Source organism: Ranitomeya imitator, chromosome 8 (assembly GCF_032444005.1).
Source record: "Ranitomeya imitator isolate aRanImi1 chromosome 8, aRanImi1.pri, whole genome shotgun sequence".
In the NCBI taxonomy this organism is placed as follows: domain Eukaryota; kingdom Metazoa; phylum Chordata; class Amphibia; order Anura; family Dendrobatidae; genus Ranitomeya; species Ranitomeya imitator.
The window spans coordinates 81,232,398-81,253,407 of NC_091289.1; the positions used below are offsets into that span (position 1 = coordinate 81,232,398).

General features: G+C 46.3%; 1 protein-coding gene across 2 annotated transcripts in view; it reads left to right on the forward strand.

Moving 5' to 3' along the window:
• The window catches only part of LOC138647839 (transcription factor 20-like), a 421,475-nt gene that overhangs the window by 70,889 nt on the left and 329,576 nt on the right, over window positions 1-21,010 (forward strand). The window contains exons 2-3 of one of the 2 annotated variants that reach the window (XM_069737120.1): window positions 1,538-1,634; window positions 6,426-6,582. The gene's annotated coding sequence lies outside the window, so the exon portion shown is untranslated. The remainder of the gene's footprint in view (window positions 1-1,537; window positions 1,635-6,425; window positions 6,583-21,010) is intronic. The other variant, XM_069737121.1, reaches the window with a different exon arrangement.

Sequence of the window (21,010 nt, forward strand, 5' to 3'; positions counted from 1 at the left end):
GATGGGGTGCAGAGTATACATTACTGAGAAAAGAACTTTTTTTTTAATTTACCGAATGGCTGCAATGAAAGAGTGAAAAATTTAAAGTGGTCTGAATACTTTCCCTACCCACTGCATTGTGTGGTTTCAGATTTTTTGGAATGGAGAGAGTTAAGTGAGGGGGTGACTGGCAGAAGCATTTAACCAAAGGGGAAGCTTTTTGGATACTCCCAGTACCAAATTCCCTGGTGGTATGAACTCTTACATTTATTAGGGTTTTTTATGTAGTGCATACATTCTAGGCATTCATAAACAGTTAAGCCCTTTGTCTAGGTATAGTTTGCAGTCTGTATAGGAGTATACATGCTAATTGTTTTTCACTGATTGGTTTTTTGATATATCTATATATATCTACTATATAATTGTCTAAGGGTCACTTCCGTCTTTCTGTCTGTCTGTCACGGAAATCCCACAGTCCGGCCGCAAAATGGCCGCTCCCTACTCCCCTGCCGTCAGTGCCCGCTCCATACCCCCCCCCACCCAAAGTCAGCGCCTGCCACCCACATAGCGTTGTAGCAGTCCTTTAAACCGACTGCATTACACCGCGGCATAACCCCTATGCTTATGCAGCATCGTAAAAAGCATAGTAAAAAGATCTAATGTTGAAAATAAAAAAATTAAAAAATCGTGATATACTCACCTTCCGGGGCCTTTCCCGCTCCACACGACGCTCCGGGCCATGCATTGCGGTCTCGCGAGATGATGACTTAGCGCTCTCGCGACACCGCAATGCATTCTTGGGACTCGAACGTCGCGAGGAGCATCGCTGAACGCCTCACATGGATCCGGGGGCCGCCGAAGGGGGAGTATATAACTATTTTTTATTTTATTTTTTTAACGGGGATATGGTGCCCACACTGCTACATAGTACTTGGGCTGTGTTATATACTGTGTGGCTGCTATATATTACGTGGGCAGTGTTATATACTACGTGGGCAGTGTTATATACTGCGTGGGCTGTGTTATATACTGCGTGGGCTGTGTTATATACTGCGTGGGCTGTGTTATATACTGCGTGGGCTGTGTTATATACTGTGTGGGCTGTGTTATATACTGTGTGGGCTGTGTTATATACTGCGTGGGCTGTGTTATATACTGCGTGGGCTGTGTTATATACTGCGTGGGCTGTTATATACTGCGTGGGCTGTGTTATATACTGCGTGGGCTGTGTTATATACTGCGTGGGCTGTTATATACTGCGTGGGCTGTGTTATATACTGCGTGGGCTGTGCTATATACTATGTGGCTGCTATATACATGCATACATACATATTCTAGAATACCTGATGCGTTAGAATCGGACCACCATCTAGTGTATAGATATATATTTATATATATATATCTCTATTTATCTATCTATCTTGTGCGATTCATTTTCTTTATGCTATAATTAAGGGTGGTTTCTCCGCGTGAAAGTTTTTGTTTTTTCTCACCATTTCTTTTCTGTAAATTTTAATGGACTATTAATAAAATGGAATACCGTAATTTTTATCGACAGATGGCTGTCTTGGATTTCCCTTTGCTTACCCGTTTGCGCTGACTCTCCACCCTCTGGTTGATATATGAAGCACGGACGGCAACTACTAGCAGCTCTGGTGAGCTTTTCTTTCTAAAAGAGAATGTTAAGCTGCAGCTTTGTGCAGTTGTTTCTAATATACAGTTATGCGGTAAATGGCTCAGTTCAATTTTTTTACGTTTCTTCTTTGCAGTAGAATCCATTAGGCTGTGAGAATGGAATTTGAATCCTAAATCTATTGTGGTAGTTCCCATTTTCGCTCCGGCCCTAGTTTGTTTGCAGATCCAAGCCTGTGCTATGACACAGAGGCCAGCCCTGCATGTGCTGCAGTACAGAGGCTCTAATTAGCTCAGATAAGCACCTGCCTTTAGCATGTATGGCTGCTCTTGTCAGAAACTGCCTCCTTGTTACCATGGAGAGAGGATTGCTAAAGATCCCACAGTTTACACAAGCTAGCTTCTGTAGGGGGAGTAATTGCTAAGAAAATGATAAAAATCAAAATGTCATTCTTTGTATGGCATGTCTCATGGCAGCAGACGGTTAATAAGGGAAATTTGAGAAAAAATAGCATTTTTCTACATGTACAGTACAGACCAAAAGTTTGGACACACCTCATTTAAAGACTTTCTGTATTTTCAGGACTATGAAAATTGTACATTCACACTTGAAGGCATCAAAACTATGAATTAGCACGTGGAATTATATACGTAAAGGGAACCTGTCACCCCCTCCCCCAGGCGTTTGTCACTAAAAGAGCCACCTTGTGCAGCACTAATGCTGCATTCTGACAAGGTGGCTCTTTTAGTTATTGGTGCTGTAATTCATTTTATAATTTGTCCCAAATACCTTGAATCAGTCCTGGAGGCAGGTCTTTCCCCCCTGCTGCAAACGCAGCACCGCCGTCACTTTTGTCCTCTTGGCGGCGGGCGCCGCCTCCTCAGCGCTGTTTTCAAATGAACCGGCGCCTGCGCTCTTTTCTCATGCCTTGGGCGATTGGGGATCAGCTGACTCCGCACAGTCTGAAGAAGGCGGAGGGAGATGAGTGAGAGGCTTAGATATGCACTGCGTATGCCCAGGAATCCCAGCCCCGCAGTGAGAATAAATCCGAAGACACTGCGGGGCGGGATCTCGGGCAGAGTGGCCGCACAGGCGCAGTCAGCTAGACTGCAAATGAGGACAGAGGATGGGCAGCGCTCACTGCGCATGCCCAAGGCTTGAGAAAAGAGCGCAGGTGCCGATTCATTTGAAAACAGCGCTGAGGAGGCGGCGCCAAGAGGACATGAGTGACGGCGGTGCTGCGTTTGTAGCTGGGGGGCAAAGACCTGCCTCCAGGACTGATTCAAGGTATTTGGGACAAATTATAAAATGGAATATTTCTGAAGTTAAAGCACCAATAACTAAAAGAGCAACCTTGTCAGAATGCAGCATTAGTGCTGCACAAGGTGGCTCTTTAAGTTACAAACGCTGGGGGGGGGGGGGGGGGGGGGGGGGGTGCGGTGACAGGTTCCCTTTAACAAAAAAATGTGAAACTGAAAATATGTCTTATATTCTAGGTTCTTCAAAGTAGCCACCTTTTGCTTTGATGACTGCTTTGCACACTCTTGGCATTCTCTTGATGAGCTTCAAGAGGTAGTCACCGGGAATGGTTTTTACTTCACAGGTGTGCCCTGTCAGGTTTAATAAGTGGGATTTCTTGCCTTATAAATGGGGTTGGGACCATCAGTTGTGTTGTGCAGAAGTCTGGTGGATACACAGCTGATGGTCCTATTGAATAGACTGTTAGAATTTGTATTATGGCAAGAGAAAAGCAGCTAAGTAAAGAAAAACGAGTGGCCATCATTACTTTAAGAAATGAAGGTCAGTCAGTCCAAAAAATTGGGAAAACTTTGAAAATGTCCCCAAGTGCAGTGGCAAAAACCATCAAGCGCTACAAAGAAACTGGCTCCCATGAGGAAAGGAAGACCAAGAGTCACCTCTGCTTCTGAGGATAAGTTTATCCAAGTCTCCAGCCTCAGAAATCGCAGGTTAACAGCAGCCCAGATTACAGACCAGGTAAATGCCGCACAGAGTTCTAGCAGCAGACACATCTCTACAACAACTGTTAAGAGGAGACTTTGTGCAGCATTCCTTCATGGTAAAATAGCTGCTAGGAAACCACTGCTAAGGACAGGCAACAAGCAGAAGAGACTTGTTTGGGCTAAAGAACACAAGGAATGGACATTAGACCTGTGGAAATCTGTGCTTTGGTCTGATGAGTCCACATTTGAGATCTTTGGTTCCAACCACCGTGTCTTTGTGTGACGCAGAAAAGGTGAACAGATGGACTCTACGTACATACCTGGTTCCCACTGTGAAGCATGGAGGAGGTGTGATGGTGTGGGGAGTGCTTTGCTGGTGACACTGTTGGGGATTTATTCAAAATGGAAGGCATATTGAACCAGCATGGCTACCACAGCATCTTGCAGCAGCATGCTATTCCATCCGGTTTGCGTTTAGTTTAGAAGGAAAACCCCTTTAACCCGAAGAGCCAGTCATGCATCTGCTGTCCAGACCACCCTGGCTGTATTGTGCCCACCGTCACTTATTCCATTAGTGGGCAGCTAAGTAACCTATCGGCGACATAGGAAGCGATTGTCTACATTCATCTCTTGTGCTAAATGGTTGGTGATGTGGGTAGTTCGGAAGGCTTTCTGCAGGATTTCAAAGTGTATCTGTCTCCTTGTTCTCACTCAACCTAAGGGCTCATTTAGACATAAGTTTTCCTTGTGCGAGTTCAGTGTATGTCAAGAATAGACCTCGTACGTGTTGTGGTTTATGGAGCTGTTCACATGACTAGTTTTTTGGCTCGAGTGGTACACAGCAAAACAAGAGACAAGTCTGTTTTTTTTATCCAAGGCACAGATCAAACACAAATGCAAGCCTGTGCATATGTGGATTAACGGGCAGCACTCAGATGCAGTTTGTGTTTTGTCTATTTTTCACTGACGGTTTAAGAGAAACTTTCATATCCCCCCGCCTCCTCTCCTCCCCCATGCAAAAAAACACTGATCAAACACTGATGTAAATTGGTAATTATTTTTATTGCATACTAGAAAAATCACTGACCTCTGATTTGAGACTGACTCACTGTTGATTCATTCCAAACATGTTGAGGGCATAGCTCTGTGCAGGCCACTTTTTAAGCCACTCCAGACTCTCCATACCATTGCCATAAACATTTTCTTTGTGCTCAAGGGCACTGTCATGCTGGTAGACAGTAACTTCACCCAAAAGTGGCACAAGTTTGTAAAACTATAAGTAATGTAGCAATGCCAGATAGGCTAGGGTTAAATCATAGTTCTGTAGGCTCAGATTAGGTTTACCTGGCTGGCTCTGCATATAACCAGGCTACTGTTGTGCTCAAAAGTTTACATACCCTGGCAATATGAATGATAATACCAAATCTTTTTCGCCACTCAGTTAGTGGTTGGGTGAAGCCATTTATTGTTCGACTACTGTGTTTTCTCTTTTTAAATCATAATGACAACCCAAAACATCCAAATGACCCTGATCAATTGTTCATAGTTCACATACCCCATTTCCTAATACTGTGTATTTCTACCTCTAACATCAATGACAGCTTGAAGTCTTTTGGGGTAGTTGTGGATTAGGTTCTTTATTTTCTCAGATGGTAAATCTGTCCACTCTTCTTGGCAAAAAGCCTCCAGTTCCTGTAAATTCCTTGGGATGTCTAGCATGAACTGCACGCTTGAGATCTCCCCAAAATGCCTCAATGATATTGAGGTCAGGAGACTGGGATGGCCACTCCAGAACCTTCACTTTGTTCTGCTGCAGCCAATGAGAGGTCGATTTGGCCTTGTGTTTTGGATCGTTGTCATGTTGGAAAGTCCAAGTACGTCCCATGCGCATCTTTCGGGCTGATGATTGTAAATTTGCCTCCAGTATTTGCTGAAAACTAGTGGTGAGCGAGTGTACTCGTTGCTCGGGTTTTCCCGAGCATGCTCGGGTGGTCTCCGAGTATTTATGACTGCTCGGAGATTAAGTTTTCATCGCCTCAGCAGCATGATTTACAGCTATTAGCCAGCTTGATTACATGTGGGGATTACCTAGCAACCAGGCAACCCCAACATATACTCAGCCTGGCTAATAGCTGTAAATCATTCAGCTGCCGTGATGAAAACGAAATGTCTGAACACTGACAAATACTCGGAGGTCACCCGAGCGTGCTCAGGAAAACCCAAGCAACGAGTACACTCGCTCATCACTACTGATAACGTGCTGCATTCATCTTTCCTTCAACTTTGACCAAGTTTCCTGTGCCTTTGTAGCTCACACATCCCCAAAACATCAGTGAATGACCTCCGTGCTTTACAGTAGGAATGGTGTTCCTTTCATCATAGGCCTTGTTGACCTCTCTCCAAATGTAACGTTTATGGTTGTGGCCGCAAAGTTAAGTTTTGGTCTCATCACTCCAAATTACCTTGCTCCAGAAGTTTTGATTCTTGTCTGTGCTTTTTTGCATATTGTAGCAAGATACTTTGTGGCATTTGCACAGTAATGGCTTTCATCTGGTGACTCGACCATGCAGCCCATTTTTCTTCAAGTGCCTTCTTATTGTACTTCTTGAAACAGCCACACCGCTAGTTTTCAGAGAGTCCAGTATTTCAGCTGATGTTGTTTGTGGGTTTTTCTTTGCATCCCGAACAATTTTCCTGGCAGTTGTGGACGACAATTTTGTTGGTTTACCTGACCATGGTTTTGTTTTTACAGAGCCCCTGATTTTACATTTGTTAATAACAATTTGAACGCTGCTGACTGGCATTATCAATTCCCTGAATATCTTTTTGTATCCCTTTCCTGTTTTGTACAGTTCAACTACTTTTCCCGTGGATCCGTTGACAATTATTTTACTTTCCCCATGCCTCACAATCCAGAAACGTCAGAGGCTGGATGAAAGATGCAAGAGTCTGTCTGGATCCCAGAAACTCACTCAGCTTTTTATTCACACACTGATTACAAGCAAACAGGTGAGGATGTTACCTTTAGTAGCGATTCAAACCCATTTGTGTCAACTTCTGTGCATGTTATCAGGCCAAAATCACCAGAATATGTGAACTTTTGATGAGGGTCATTTGGATGTGTTTTTGGTTGTCATTATGATTTAAAAAGAGAACGCAGTGGTGGAGAAAAAGTTTTGGTGTTATTATTCATATTCTCTGAAAAAATGTAAACTTTTGAGCACAACTGTATGTGTTCATTAGTGATGAGCATGCTCAAGTGTTATCTGTCTACCGCATCAAAACATACAGTCACAGTGACTTGAATATATTATCAGAGCACGCCCAAGATACTCTGATAACACCTGAGCATGCTCGGATAACACGGTATCCGAGCATGTTCGCTCATCACTAGTGTTCATCTAAGTTAATGTGCTGGGGAGGCTGAGCAGACTGGATGTGTTGAAGTTAAATAGAGACAAGCCAGAATCTCTCTGAGAAGGGTCTGTATGGTCCGTGTGCACAAACCGAAAGTATCAGTGGTTGCTGTGGACGATAGCCATTTTGTTTGATCGACCTAGGTGTAGCTCACCAGTGTCTAAAGTAGTTGGGGTCTATATTATTTGGTTAGCACCTGGACAAGGTTAGGTATTTGTTTGATATTGTTTTTGGTGCTTGAAAACCATAAGGCTGTGTGCACATGTTGCTGATTTTTCACGTTTTTCGCTATAAAAACGCTATAAAACCGCAAAAAAAGCCTACATTAAGCATTCCATCAGTTAGAATGAATTCTGCAATTTTTGTGCATATGATGCGTTTTTTTCCGCGAAAAAACGCATTGCGGTAAAAAACGCAGCATGTTCATTAATTTTGCTGATTTTTTGCGGATTTCCCACTATATAATGCATTGGGAAATGTCCGGAAAAATCCGCACAAAAAACGCACCAAAAACGCGCAAAAAACGTGCAAAAAACGAATCCAGATTTCTTGCATATTTCTTGCAGAAAATTTCAGGTTTTTCTCAGGAAATTTCGGCAAGAAATACTGAACGTGTGCACATAGCCTTAGAAGTAAACATTCTGTTTATGGCATCAAAACCCTGTGCCTGAGTGAACGCTACCTAATGGCTATGTGACCATGTGAATCCCTACAATTGGATAAAATGCGGGTGTGAAGTCTCCAAGGGTTCAAGTGATTGCACAGTGTCCTGGGTAAAGACTGCAGGAGTTGTGGCAGCAGATGGCTGTCCTGGCAGGAACTGTCAGAGCCAGGGAGACTGCATCTCCCAGAAGCCAAAGTGAGGATACCCATGTGAGGCAAACAGTGTGGGAGGCTTTGCAGAAAATGTTTCTGGAGGGTAACGTCGAGGCTTTCATGACTGTATTTGAGAGGGTGTTAGACAAGGAGAAACTGTTCCCAGAGCCATGGGCAAAGGTCCTTACTCTGTACCTTTCTGGGGAATCGCAGAAACATGCTATGACCTTGCCATGTACCGTATATACTCGAGTATAAGCCGATCCCCTTAATTTTGCCACAAAAAAACTGGGAAAACTTAATGACTCGAGTATAAGCCTAAGGTGGGAAATGCAGCAGCTACCTGCTAAGTAAAAATGGATACCAATAAAAGTAAAATTAATTGAGACATCAGTAGGTTAAGTGTTTTTGAATATCTATATTGAATCAGGAGCCCCATGTAATGCTCCATGCCCCATATACCGTTATGCTCCACAAACGTTAATTATGACCCCATACAGACACTTGCCCCACTTGCTGTTGCTGCGATAAAAAATAAATCACATACTCACCTCTCCGTAGCTCAGGCCCCCGGCACTTTCAATAGTTACCTGCTCCTTGTTCCGGGCGTCGCTCTGTCGGACTGACGTTCAGCAGAGGGCGCGCACTGACCACGTCACCGCGCCCTCTGACCTGAGCGTCACTGCTGAAGACAGAGCGATGCCCGGAACGAGGAAAGGTCACTATCGCGCAGCGCAGCGCTCCCCCTTCCCGTATACTCTCCTGGTCCTGGCGCTGTGCAGTTCCTGCTTCCCCGGCGCTGCAGCTTCTTTCTGTAGTGAGCGGTCACCGTTACCGCTCATTACAGTAATGAATATGCGGCTCCACCTCTATGTGAAAAGTAAGTGCACCCCCGGCCCCGTGTGTGAAAAGTAAATGCACCACCGGTCCCGCGTGCGCAAAAGTAAGTGCACCCCCGTCCTGTGTGTGATAAGTAAGTGCTGCTGTAAAGCTGGCAGCGCTGTTCAAGCACCATGTATTTCCTTCAGGAAATGCCTATCTAGTTATCATTTATTATTATAGCGCCGTTTATTTCATAGCTCTTTACATGTAATGAGGGGTATGCATAATAAAAACAAGTACAATAATCTTAATCATTACACGTCACGACTGGTACATAAGGAGAGAAGACCCTGCCCGCGAGGGCTCACAATCTACAAGGGATGGGTGAGAATTCAGTAGGTGAGGGTAGATAAAATATTGTTACAATACAGCAGAACTAAGAGAGAAGGAAAAAAATGTGTTTGCGAGAAGAAAAATTTCATTTTTCTTGTTCTGTTAGTTACTAGTGTCACGCTAGTAACTCCTCTCCATGTAAAATAATCCCTGGAGGCAGAGTTTTCTATCATGCAGGGTCATAGGATGACTGCGTTGCGCCAGAAACACATTAGGCTTTATATGTCTTCCTTGGATCCTTGTTTTTTTTGCCTTAAGAATAAACTGGTTGTGCCAGATTCCTTCCTTCCTCCTCGTCTATTTACCGTATATACTCGAGTATAAGCCGACCCCCCCTAATTTTGCCACAAAAAACGGGAAAACTTAATAAGCCCAGGGTGGAAAATGCAGCAGCTACTTGTAAATTTCAAAAATAAAATTAGATACCAATAAAAGTAAAATTAATTGAGACATTAGTAGGTTACCGTATATTTTCCTATCGCCACGACAGCACCCCTACGAGAGAGGGGATCCGCCCACCTTCCGGACAGGAACCTACAGGATTTAAAGGGGCGGTCCCCCTCATCACTCCAGTTTGGGTTCCTGTCCGGACGGCGGGAGCCTGCAGACAGCAGCTTACCCGGGCCTCCATGCCTCTGCGCGGTATCTTCTAAGAACGGCAGAATCGGGGGCTCGGAAGCAGCGTCGGGGGTGTCCTGCGTGCAGACCCCCCCTCGTCTGGCCATGAGGAGCGCGTCCCAGGAGTCGGGCAGTGCCGTCCTGGTCCGCGGTTGAGCGCGGTGTGCAGCGTCCACACCGGCGCTGGTGAACCCGGAAGTAGTTGGTACACTTCCGGGGTAAGCCGGGGGAGGAGCGCTGCAGCGCTGTAAAAGAGCGGCGCCTATGGAATGATGCGTGCAGCCATGTCCTCAGTAGGGGACGCCGAGCACCCTCATGGAGAGGGAACGGAGCAGCGCAGTAAGAGCGGTAGCGGCCGCTCAAGGAGAAGCAGCAGCAGCGTGGTACGGGGGCAGCAGCGTGCCAGCGCCCCAGCGTCACATTTGGATCCTACTCCTCCAGAACCGGTATTCACAGAATCAGCCTTATGGTGAGTGTTAAACCAGACACCTGGTGCTGATATGGTCTGTTATTTGTGCTTTGTTTTAGGGGAAAAAAACCGCTAAATCTAAACACAAGCAATGTGCTATGCATGACTCCAATGCCTGACAGTTATACCAAAAGGCTGTGTCAGGCTTGCATCTCTCAGACCTTAGAAGAGGAAGCTCCCCTTCGGTCATCAGACCTTAGAGCGGTCATCAGGGAGGAAATTAGCTATTCCCTTAGAGGCAGCCGCCAGGAAAGGTCGGGCAGGGACATATCGCCAGGATCTAGTCTGTCCCTGCAAGAAGGGGAATGTTCCCGCTCTTCATCTCCATCCTCCTCAGATGAAGAGGGAAGGCCTTGTTTCTCGGTGGATAACATGGACATGTTAGTTAAAGGAGTCCGAGCTACCATGGGTGTTGCAGAGAGCAAGGAACCAAGGTCCGCACAGGACATAATGTTTGCGAGCTTGTGCCAGAGGAGTCGTAAGGCATTCCCGGTTGTGGATACGGTTAAGACTCTTATAAAGAGAGAATGGGATAAACAGGATAAAGGTTTTCTCCCGTCATCAGCCAAAAGAAGGTATCCCTTTGAAGACAATGATCTGGCAGAGTGGATGAAAGTCCCGAAAGTGGATGCAGCGGTGGCTTCTACGTCTAAAGCCGGTACTTTGCCGCTGGAGGACGTGGGCCTTCTGAAAGATCCATCAGATAGGAAGGCGGACATGTTTTTGAGAAAAGTATGGGAATCAACTGCAGGGGCGTTCAAACCTGCTATCTCTAGCACGTGTACGGCTAGATCCGTCATGGTGTGGATATCCCAGTTGGAGGAACAGCTGAAGTCCAGGGTGCCCAGAGACAAGATGCTGAACTCCCTTTCGCAAATACGTGAAGGGGTGGCGTATTTAGCGGACGCATCAGTGGATTCTTTAAAATTGGCGGCAAGATCAGCAGGTCTCTCAAACGCTGCTCGCCGAACCCTATGGCTTAAGACCTGGAAAGGGGATGCCCAGGCGAAAGCTAAACTGTGTACAATACCGTGTAGGGGTGAGTACCTGTTTGGTCCGGTATTGGATGATATCCTAGCTAAGGCTGAGGATAGGAAGAAAGGTTTTCCTAAAGCTTTCAATCCTACCTTTAGGAATACCTTCAGGAGACGCTTCCAATACAGAAGACCTTACCACAACCGAGACTGGGAACCATCAGACCCGAAAAAGAAAGGTTCGGACTTTAATGCTTCATCATCTTCCTCAAGAAGAAGAAGGAATTATCGTTAATAAAGATCTTCCAGTAGGGGGCAGGTTAAAATACTTCTATGCTCAGTGGGCCAAAATAACTTCGAGCAATTGGGTTCTGGGTATAATTAATTCAGGGTTAAAATTAGAGTTCCGGGAAAGACCTTCTGAATTTTATATCTTGACTGCCCCTGATTCCTTAGACCAACAAAAGGCCCTTGAAAAAGAGGTCCAAATGTTAAGACGGAAGAAAGTCATAGTGGAGGTTCCAAAACATCAGCAGGGGAAAGGGTTCTATTCCCCTTTATTTTTAATCTCCAAGCCAGATGGATCCTTTCGAACCATCATAAACTTACGGAGATTGAACAAACATCTAGAGTATCATGCCTTTAAGATGGAATCTATTAAAACGGCGACTAAACTTCTTTTTCTCAGATGTTATATGACAGTCCTGGATTTAAAAGATGCGTATTACCATCTGCCCATTCACCAGGATCATCAACAATTCCTCAGAATGGCGGTGCGCTTAAACGACCAGGTCAGACACTTTCAGTTTGCTGCAATGCCCTTTGGTCTATCTATGGCACCGAGGGTGTTTACTAAAGTCATGGCAGAAGTAATGGCCTATGTCAGAGAACAGGATACGTTAATTATACCCTACTTGGATGACTTCCTGGTAGTGGGGAATTCCTTTTGCCAGTGTAGTACTCGCCTAAATCATGTAATATCTTCCTTACAGGACTTGGGTTGGATAGTCAATATGGAGAAGTCAAGACTCGAACCATCAACAACTCAGACTTTCCTAGGTATTCTGCTAGATTCGGAAGAGCAACAATGTTTCCTTCCGGAAGAGAAAAAGCAGAGGATTGTGCACAAAGTCAGTACGATAACAAGGAAGCCAGATCTGACTTTAAGAGACGCTATGTCCCTTCTGGGATCCCTAACGTCTTGCATACCAGCCGTCCAGTGGGCTCAATTCCACACTCGAGTGTTGCAGGCCCAAGTCTTGGATACAGAGAGGAGTCCTCAAGGGCAATTAGGCGGAAGACTCAGGCTGTCCACCGCCACTCTACACAGTCTGAGATGGTGGTTAAACAGAAGACATTTAGGAAAAGGAGTACGCTGGAGTGTAGTACCAGACAACATGGTCACAACCGATGCCAGTCCAATAGGTTGGGGAGCTCATATAGGAGATGTTTGGACTCAAGGGCAATGGTCTCTCTTAGAGGCTCAAGAGTCCTCAAATTGGAAAGAGCTCACGGCAGTAAAGAAGGCCTTACTCAGGTTGCTTCCATCTCTGCAGGATTCACATGTAAGAGTCCAGACCGACAACACAACAGTAGTGGCGTATCTCAACCATCAAGGGGGTACAAGGTCAAGATCCCTAATGAACACCGCCACAGACATACTCAAAGTAGCCGAAGCCCACTTTCGCTCTCTATCAGCTGTTCACATTCGGGGAGAGCTCAACACAGAGGCAGATTACCTCAGCCGTCATTCTCTACGTCAGGGAGAATGGGTTCTAAATCGACGGGTGTTCAGACAGATAGTAGACCTGTGGGGATTGCCCGTTATCGATCTATTTGCAACGAGAGAGAACAGGCAGACCAGGAAGTTCGCTTCTCTTCGGGTGGCGGACAAGCCCTGTATAATAGACTCCCTTCAAATACACTGGGATTTCCCTCTGGCTTATGCGTTTCCCCCAATGTGTCTGATCCCTATAGTACTCAGGAAGATCAGGGAAGAGAGGGCGAGAGTGATCCTGATTGCCCCCTTTTGGCCCAGGAGGGCATGGTTCTCGTTACTCAGGGCAATGTCTGTGTCCGACCCCTGGGTACTGCCGACCAGCCCGGAGCTTCTTTCTCGGGGTCCATTCAGTTACCCCAATGTGGAATCCCTGCATCTGACGGTGTGGAATTTGAGAGGGAGTTATTGAGGAGAAGAGGGTTTTCAGAGGCTCTCATATCTACCCTTTTAAATAGCCGGAAAGAAGTTACCACTAAAATCTATGCTAAAACTTGGAAAAAGTTCCTTGCCTTCTACCAAAATCCCTTTTCTGGCAAGGTCCCAATTCCGGCTATTCTGGAGTTTTTACAGAAAGGCCGAGAATTGGGCTTGGCGGTAAATACCCTTAGAGTCCAAGTATCAGCTTTGGGAGCGTTATATAACAGCGATGTGGCGGGAAATAGATGGGTTTCCCGATTTATCAGGGCCACTGAACGTAGTAACCCAGTGTATATTCCTAGATTACCACCATGGGATTTAAATTTGGTTTTAGACTCCTTAACAGAACCCCCCTTTGAGCCATTAGATTCTGTCTCCATAAAAAATTTAACTTTAAAAACAGCCTTCCTAGTAGCCCTGACCTCTGCTAGGAGAGTGAGTGACTTACAAGCTTTGTCGATAGATCCTCCTTATTTAATGGTCTTTCAGGACAGGGTAGTGTTCTGATCCAGCATACCTACCAAAAGTAGCTTCCAAATTTCATAGAAGTCAGGAAATAATTTTACCATCTTTCTGTGACAATCCGAATTCAGCTGATGAGCAGAAATATCACATGTTAGATGTCATAAGAACTCTATTAGAGTGCCTACACAAAACAGAACCATGGAGGCAGAGTAGGGCTCTGTTTCCTTTCAGAATCCAAGGAAAGGGGCGAGTGTAACAAAAGCGTCTATCGCCAGATGGATAAGAGATGCCATATATCTTGCTTATACTGCTAAAGGCCAGACACCACCAGATGGCATCAGGGCCCACTCCACTCGAGCCATGGCCTCATCCTGGGCGGAAAGAGCGGACGTCTCCATAGACGTAATATGTAAGGCGGCAACGTGGTCATCTCCTTCCACCTTTTATAGACATTATCGTCTTCATTTATCTTCAGAGGCCAATTTAGTTTTTGGCCGTACAGTACTTAGTGCTGTAGTCCCTCCCAGGTGATTGATCTTTGAAAATCTCTCGTAGGGGTGCTGTCGTGGCGATAGGAAAACCGGTTTTTACGTACCGGTAATAGGATTTTACGGAGCCACGACAGCACCCGCACATTCCCCCCCCCCGTAGTTAATCACTAGTTTCTGCACCCTTTGGGGAAAGTGTGCTTGCTAAAAAATCACTCTTTAGAAGGTGATGGTATTTAGTAATGTTTAAGTATATATGTTATGTACTAACTCAATAGCGGTGTCCCTTATACTCTGAAACACAAACTGCTGTGCACCGTTCATTATTGCCCCATAGATGTGCCATAGAAAGCTCTGCCCCATATAGATTGCTCTGCACCATTCATTATTGCCCCATAGATGTGCCATAGAAAGCTCTGCCCCATATAGATTGCTCTGCACCATTCATTATTGCCCCATAGATGTGCCATAGAAAGCTGTGCCCCATATAGATTGCTCTGCACCATTCATTATTGCCCCATAGATGTGCCATAGAAAGCTGTGCCCCATATAGATTGCTCTGCACCGTTCATTATTGCCCCATAGATGTGCCATAGAAAGCTGTGCCATTGCTGCTGCTGCTGCTGCTGCAATAAAAAAAAATGACATACTCACCTCTCTTGCTGCCCGCAGCTCCTCAGCGTCCCGTCTCGGCGTCTCTCCGCACTGACTGTTCAGGCAACTAGTACGTCATCGCACCCTCTGACCTGAACAGTCAGAGCCAGAGGACGGGAAGACTGAGCGGCGTCCGGCGTGTGGAACGCGGACAGGTGAATATATAATACTTACCTGCTGCCGGCATCCCTGGCTCCTTCTCCCGGACAGCTGGTCTCCGGGTGCCGCAGCCTCTTCCTCTATCAGCGGTCACTGTTACAGCTCATTAGAGAAATGAATATGCGGCTCCACCCCTATGGGAGTGGAGTCCATATTCATTACTTTAATGAGCGGTCCCACGTGACCGCTGAACAGGGGAAGAGCTGCATCACCCGAAGACCGTGGGACTGCAGGGACAGCGCCAGGAGCCCCGGTAGCAGGTAAGTATGCCTCAGACCTCTCTCCCCCTCACCCGCCGACCCTGCCGCCGACCGTGACTCGAGTATAAGCCGAGAGGGGCACTTTCAGCCCAAAAATTTGGGCTGAAAATCTCGGCTTATACTCGAGTGTATACGGTAAGTGTTTTTGAATATCCATATTGAATCAGGAGCCCCATGTAATGCTCCATGCCCCATATACCGTTATGCTCCACAAATGTTAATTATGGCCCCATACAGACACTTGCCCCATTTAGTGCTGCACAAATGTTAAGGCCCCATATAGTGCTGCACAAACCTTATGGCCCCATAGATGCTCCATACAGACACTTGCCCCATTTGCTGTTGCTGCGATAAAAAAAAAAATCACATACTCGCCTCTCCATCGCTCAGGCCCCCGGCACTTTCAATAGTGACCTGCTCCTTGTTCCGGGCGTCGCTCTGTCTTAGGACTGACGTTCAGCAGAGGGCGCGCACTGACCACGTCACCGCGCCCTCTGACCTGAGCATCACTGCTGAAGACAGAGCGACGCCCGGAACGAGGAAAGTTGACTATCGCGCAGCGCTCCCCTTCCCCGTATACTCTCCTGGTCCTGGCGCTGTGCAGTCCCTGCTTCCCTGGTGCTGCAGCTTTCTGTAGTGAGCGGTCACTGTTACCGCTCATTACAGTAATGAATATGCGGCTCTACCTCTATGGGAGGTGGAACCGCATATTCATTACTGTAATGAGCGGTACCATGTGACCGCTCAGTACAGGAAGAATCTGCTGCTGCCTGCGCCGAGGAAGCCAGGGACCTGCAGGGAGCGCGCCAGGAGTAGGTAAGAATAATTTCACAGCCCCCGCTCCCACTCCCCTGCCGACCCCTGCTTATGACTCAAGTATAAGCCGAGAGGGGGACTTTCAGCCCAAAAAAGTAAGTGCACCCCCGGCCCCGTGTGAGCAAAAGTGCACCCCCGCCCCGTGTGTGCAAAAGTAAGTGCACCCCCGGCCCCGCATGCGCAAAAGTAATTGCACCCCCGTCCTGTGTGTGATAAGTGCTGCTGTAAAGCTGGCAGCGCTGTTCAAGCACCATGTATTTCCTTCAGGAAATGCCTATCTAGTTATTATTTATTATAGCGCCGTTTATTTCATAGCTCTTTACATGTAATGAGGGGTATGCATAATAAAAACAAGTACAATAATCTTAATCATTACAAGTCTCTCACGACTGGTACATAAGGAGAGAAGACCCTGCCCGCGAGGGCTCACAATCTACAAGGGATGGGTGAGAATTCAGTAGGTGAGGGTAGATAAAATATTGTTACAATACAGCAGAACTAAAAGAGAAGGAAAAAAGTGTTTGCGAGAAGAAAAATTTCATTTCTCCTGTTCTGTTAGTTACTAGTGTCACGCTAGTAACTCCTCTCCATGTAAAATAATCCCTGGAGGCAGAGTTTTCTATCATGCAGGGTCATAGGATGACTGCGTTGCGCCAGAAACACATTAGGCTTTATATGTTTTCCTTGGATCCTTGTTTTTTTTTTTTTTTTGCCTTAAGAATAAACTGGATTTTATCGTTGGACGGTTGTGCTAGATTCCTTCCTTCCTCCTCCTCTATTTACCGTATATACTCGAGTATAAGCCGACCCGAGTATAGGCCGACCCCCCCTAATTTTGCCACAAAAAACGGGAAAACTTAATGACTCGAGTATAAGCCCAGGGTGGAAAATGCAGCAGCTACTGGTAAATTTCAAAAATAAAAATAGATACCAATAAAAGTAAAATTAATTGAGACATCAGTAGGTTGTGTTTTTGAATATCCATATTGAATCAGGAGCCCCATATAATGCTCCATACAGTTTATGATGGGCTCCAAAGGATGCTTCATATTAAAATATGCCCCATATAATGCTGCACAAATGTTGATTATGACCCCATAAGATGCTCCATACAGATAATTGCCCCATATAAGGCTGCACATGGCCCCATAAGATGCTCCATACAGATATTTGCCCCATATAATGCTGCACATGGCCCCATAAGATGCTCCATACAGATAACTGCCCCATATAATGCTGCACATGGCCACATAAGATGCTCCATACAGACATTTGCTCCCATATAATGCTGCACATGTCCACATAAGATGCTCCATACAGATATTTGCCCCGTATAATGCTCCACAAATGTTGATTATGACCCCATAAGATGCTCCATACAGATATTTGCCCCATACAATGCTGCACATGGCCCCATACAGATGCCCCATACAGATATTTGCCCCCATATCATGCTGCACATGGCCTCATAAGATGCTCCATACAGACATTTTCCCCGTCTAATGCTCCACAAATGTTGATTATGACCCCATACAGATCCTTGCCCCATATAATGCTGCACATGGCCCTATACAGATGCCCCATACAGATATTTGCCCCCATATCATGCTGCACATGGCCACATAAGATGCTCCATACAGATATTTGCCCCATATGCTGTTGCTGCGATTAAAAAAAAAAAAATTACATACTCACCTCTCAGGCCCCCGGCACTTGCTATACTCACCTTTCCCGTTCCACCGCTGACCGCCGCTGTGTCTTCCCATCCTCTGCGCCGACGTTCTGGAAGAGGGCGGCGCGTACTAATCACGTCACCGCGCCCTGTGACCTGAGCATCGCTGCGGAAGACACAGCGGCGCCGATGGTGGATATGAGTATCCATATAGTATAGTATAGTCCATATAGTATAGTAGTATTTCTGCTTATGGTGAGTATCGTGCACTGCCCCGTCATACTTACCTGCTCCTGGCGTCGTCGCTGCACGTCTGTTCCCCGGCGCCACATTTTCTTCCTGTAGTGAGCGGTCACCGTTACTGCTCATTACAGTAATAAATATGCGGCTCCACCTCTGTGGGAGGTGGAGCCGCATATTCATTACTGTAATGAGCGGTACCATGTGACCGCTCACTACAGGAAGAAGCTGCTGCGCTGGAAGAAGCAGGGACGTGCAGGGACCGCGCCAGGAGTAGGTGAGTATAACTAGACAGCCCCCGCTCCCCCTCCCCTGCCGACTCCTGGGTATGACTCGAGTATAAGCCGAGAGGGGGACTTTCAGCCCAAAAAAGTGGGCTGAAAATCTCGGTGTATATACGGTAAATTTTTTTGGTTTGTTTTTATCCATTAAAAATGCTATTTTTATTTATTTTTGAGTATAGAAAGAAAATTAGGATGTGAAAGCTGTAACTTTATTTTACCACCAACAGAGCCATAATGAGGGCTTTTCTTTGTAAAATGAGTTGAGTTGGAGTATGATGAAATAACAGTATTTTTCCTGCTTGAGAGGTTTTTTTGTTTTTTATGGTGTTCACTGTAGAGTTTAAATAATGTAACTGTTTTAAAGGTCAGGTTTTTCCGGATGCTGCAATAAAAATTGTGGTACTTTTTTGGTTTACTTACATGGCTGCTTGTTTCAGTTTTGACTAAAATCTGCTTTCTCTGCTGCAGATCAACCATTTATCTGAATGCTGAGCTTTGTATAACACTGGCCACTTCACTTTTTTTTTCTTCCTAGTGTACACATAGCTGCCAATTGATGGTGGTGGCAGAGTTATACAGAGCTTGTGAATATAAGGGACTACATGGCATCCTCTACGGATGATAATATGCCAATAAAAGTTTTTATCAAAACTACATCAAATACCAAGTAAAGGAAACATTGCTAAAATTAGGGTCTCTGTCTTTACATCATGAGGCTCTCAGGTTAGGTGGAAAAAGCCTGGCGACAGACTCCCTTTAAATGTACAGCAGAAGGCAGGGCTGCGCTTAGTAACCCAATGTTTACCCTGGTTACCGTTGTAAATGTAAAAAAAAAACACTACATACTTACATTCCGGTGTCTGGTCATGTCCCTCGCCTTCAGCTTCCCGCACTGACTGGTGAGCGCCGGCCGGCCGTAAAGCACAGCACAGTGGTGACGTCACCGCTGTACTTTACGGCCGGCACTCAGTCAGTGCGGGAAGCTGAAGGCGAGGGACATGACCAGACACCGGAATGTAAGTATGTAGTGTTTTTTTTTTTTTTTTTACATTTACAATGGTAACCAGGGTAAACATCGGGTTACTAAGCGCGGCCCTGCGCTTAGTAACCCGATGTTTACCCTGGTTACCCGGGGACTTCGGGATCGTTGGTCGCTGGAGAGCTGTCTGTGTGACAGCTCTCCAGCGACCAAACAGCGACGCTGCAGCGATCGACATCGTTGTCGGTATCGCAGCAGCGTCGCTTAGTGTGACGGTACCTTTAGTACATGCAGTTGGGCTTGCTCTTGACTTGCTTCTATTGTACTAACACATATAGTGCCCACTTTGCTTAGGGTATACATTTTCCTCTTATTCATGGGCTTCATCACCCTGTACGCGTGCGCGTTCAGTCTGTTTCCCCGCCGTCCTTTAAAGGGAACCTGTCTCCCCGAAAATCGCGGGTGAGGTAAGCCCACCGGCATCAGGGGCTTATCTGCAGCATTCTGTAATGCTGTAGGTAAGCCCCCGATGTTACCTGAAAAAGGAGAAAAAGACGTTATATTATACTCACCCAGGGGTGGTCCCGCTGCTGGTCAGGTCGGATGGGCGTCTCTGGTCCGCTCCAGCGCCTCCCATCTTCATTACAAAACGTCCTCTTCTGATCTTCAGCCACGGCTCCGGCGCAGGCGTACTTTGCACTTTGCGCAGGCGCCGGGCCTCTGACCTTTCCGGCGCCAGCGCACTGCAGTACTATCCTCTGCCCTCAAGAGGGCAGAGCAAAGTACGCCTGCGCCGGAGCTGTGGCTGAAGATCAGAAGAGGACGTCTTTAAATGAAGATGGGAGGCGCCGCAGCGGACCAGAGACGCCCATCCGACCTGACCAGCAGCGGGACCTGTTATGTTTGCTACTGACAGGTGTTATGAAGGCAATCCAGAAACACAGTGTGCTTAGCGATCAGAGCGCACACAGTGATCTGACAAATACCCAAAAATACAAGAACGAGCTCTGAGACGTGGAAACTCTGTAGACTGCACACCTGATCCTATCCTAAACACAACTAAAAGCGGCTGTGGATTGCGCCTAACAACTACCTAGGCAACTCGGCACAGCCTAAGAAACTAGCTAGCCTGAAGATAGAAAAATAGGCCTGACTTGCCCCAGAGAAATTCCCCAAAGGAAAAGGCAGCCCCCCACATATAATGACTGTGAGTAAGATGAAAAGACAAAACGTAGGGATGAAATAGATTCAGCAAAGTGGGGCCCGATATTCTAGGACAGAGCGAGGACAGTAAAGCGAACTTTGCAGTCTACAAAAAACCCTAAAGCAAAACCACGCAAAGGGGGCAAAAAAACCCCCACCGTGCTGAACTAACGGCACGGCGGTACACCCTTTGCGTCTCAGAGCTTCCAGCAAAACAAAAGACAAGCTGGACAGAAAAAAAGCAACAAAAAAGCAAAAAGCACTTAGCTATACAGAGCAGCAGGTCACAGGAACAATCAGGAGAAGCTCAGATCCAACACTGAAACATTGACAAGGAGCAAGGATAGCAGCATCAGGCGGAGTTAAGTAATGAAGCAGCCAACGAGCTCACCAGAACACCTGAGGGAGGAAGCTCAGAAGCTGCAGTACCACTTGTGACCACAGGAGTGAATTCAGCCACAGAATTCACAACAGTACCCCCCCTTGAGGAGGGGTCACCGAACCCTCACCA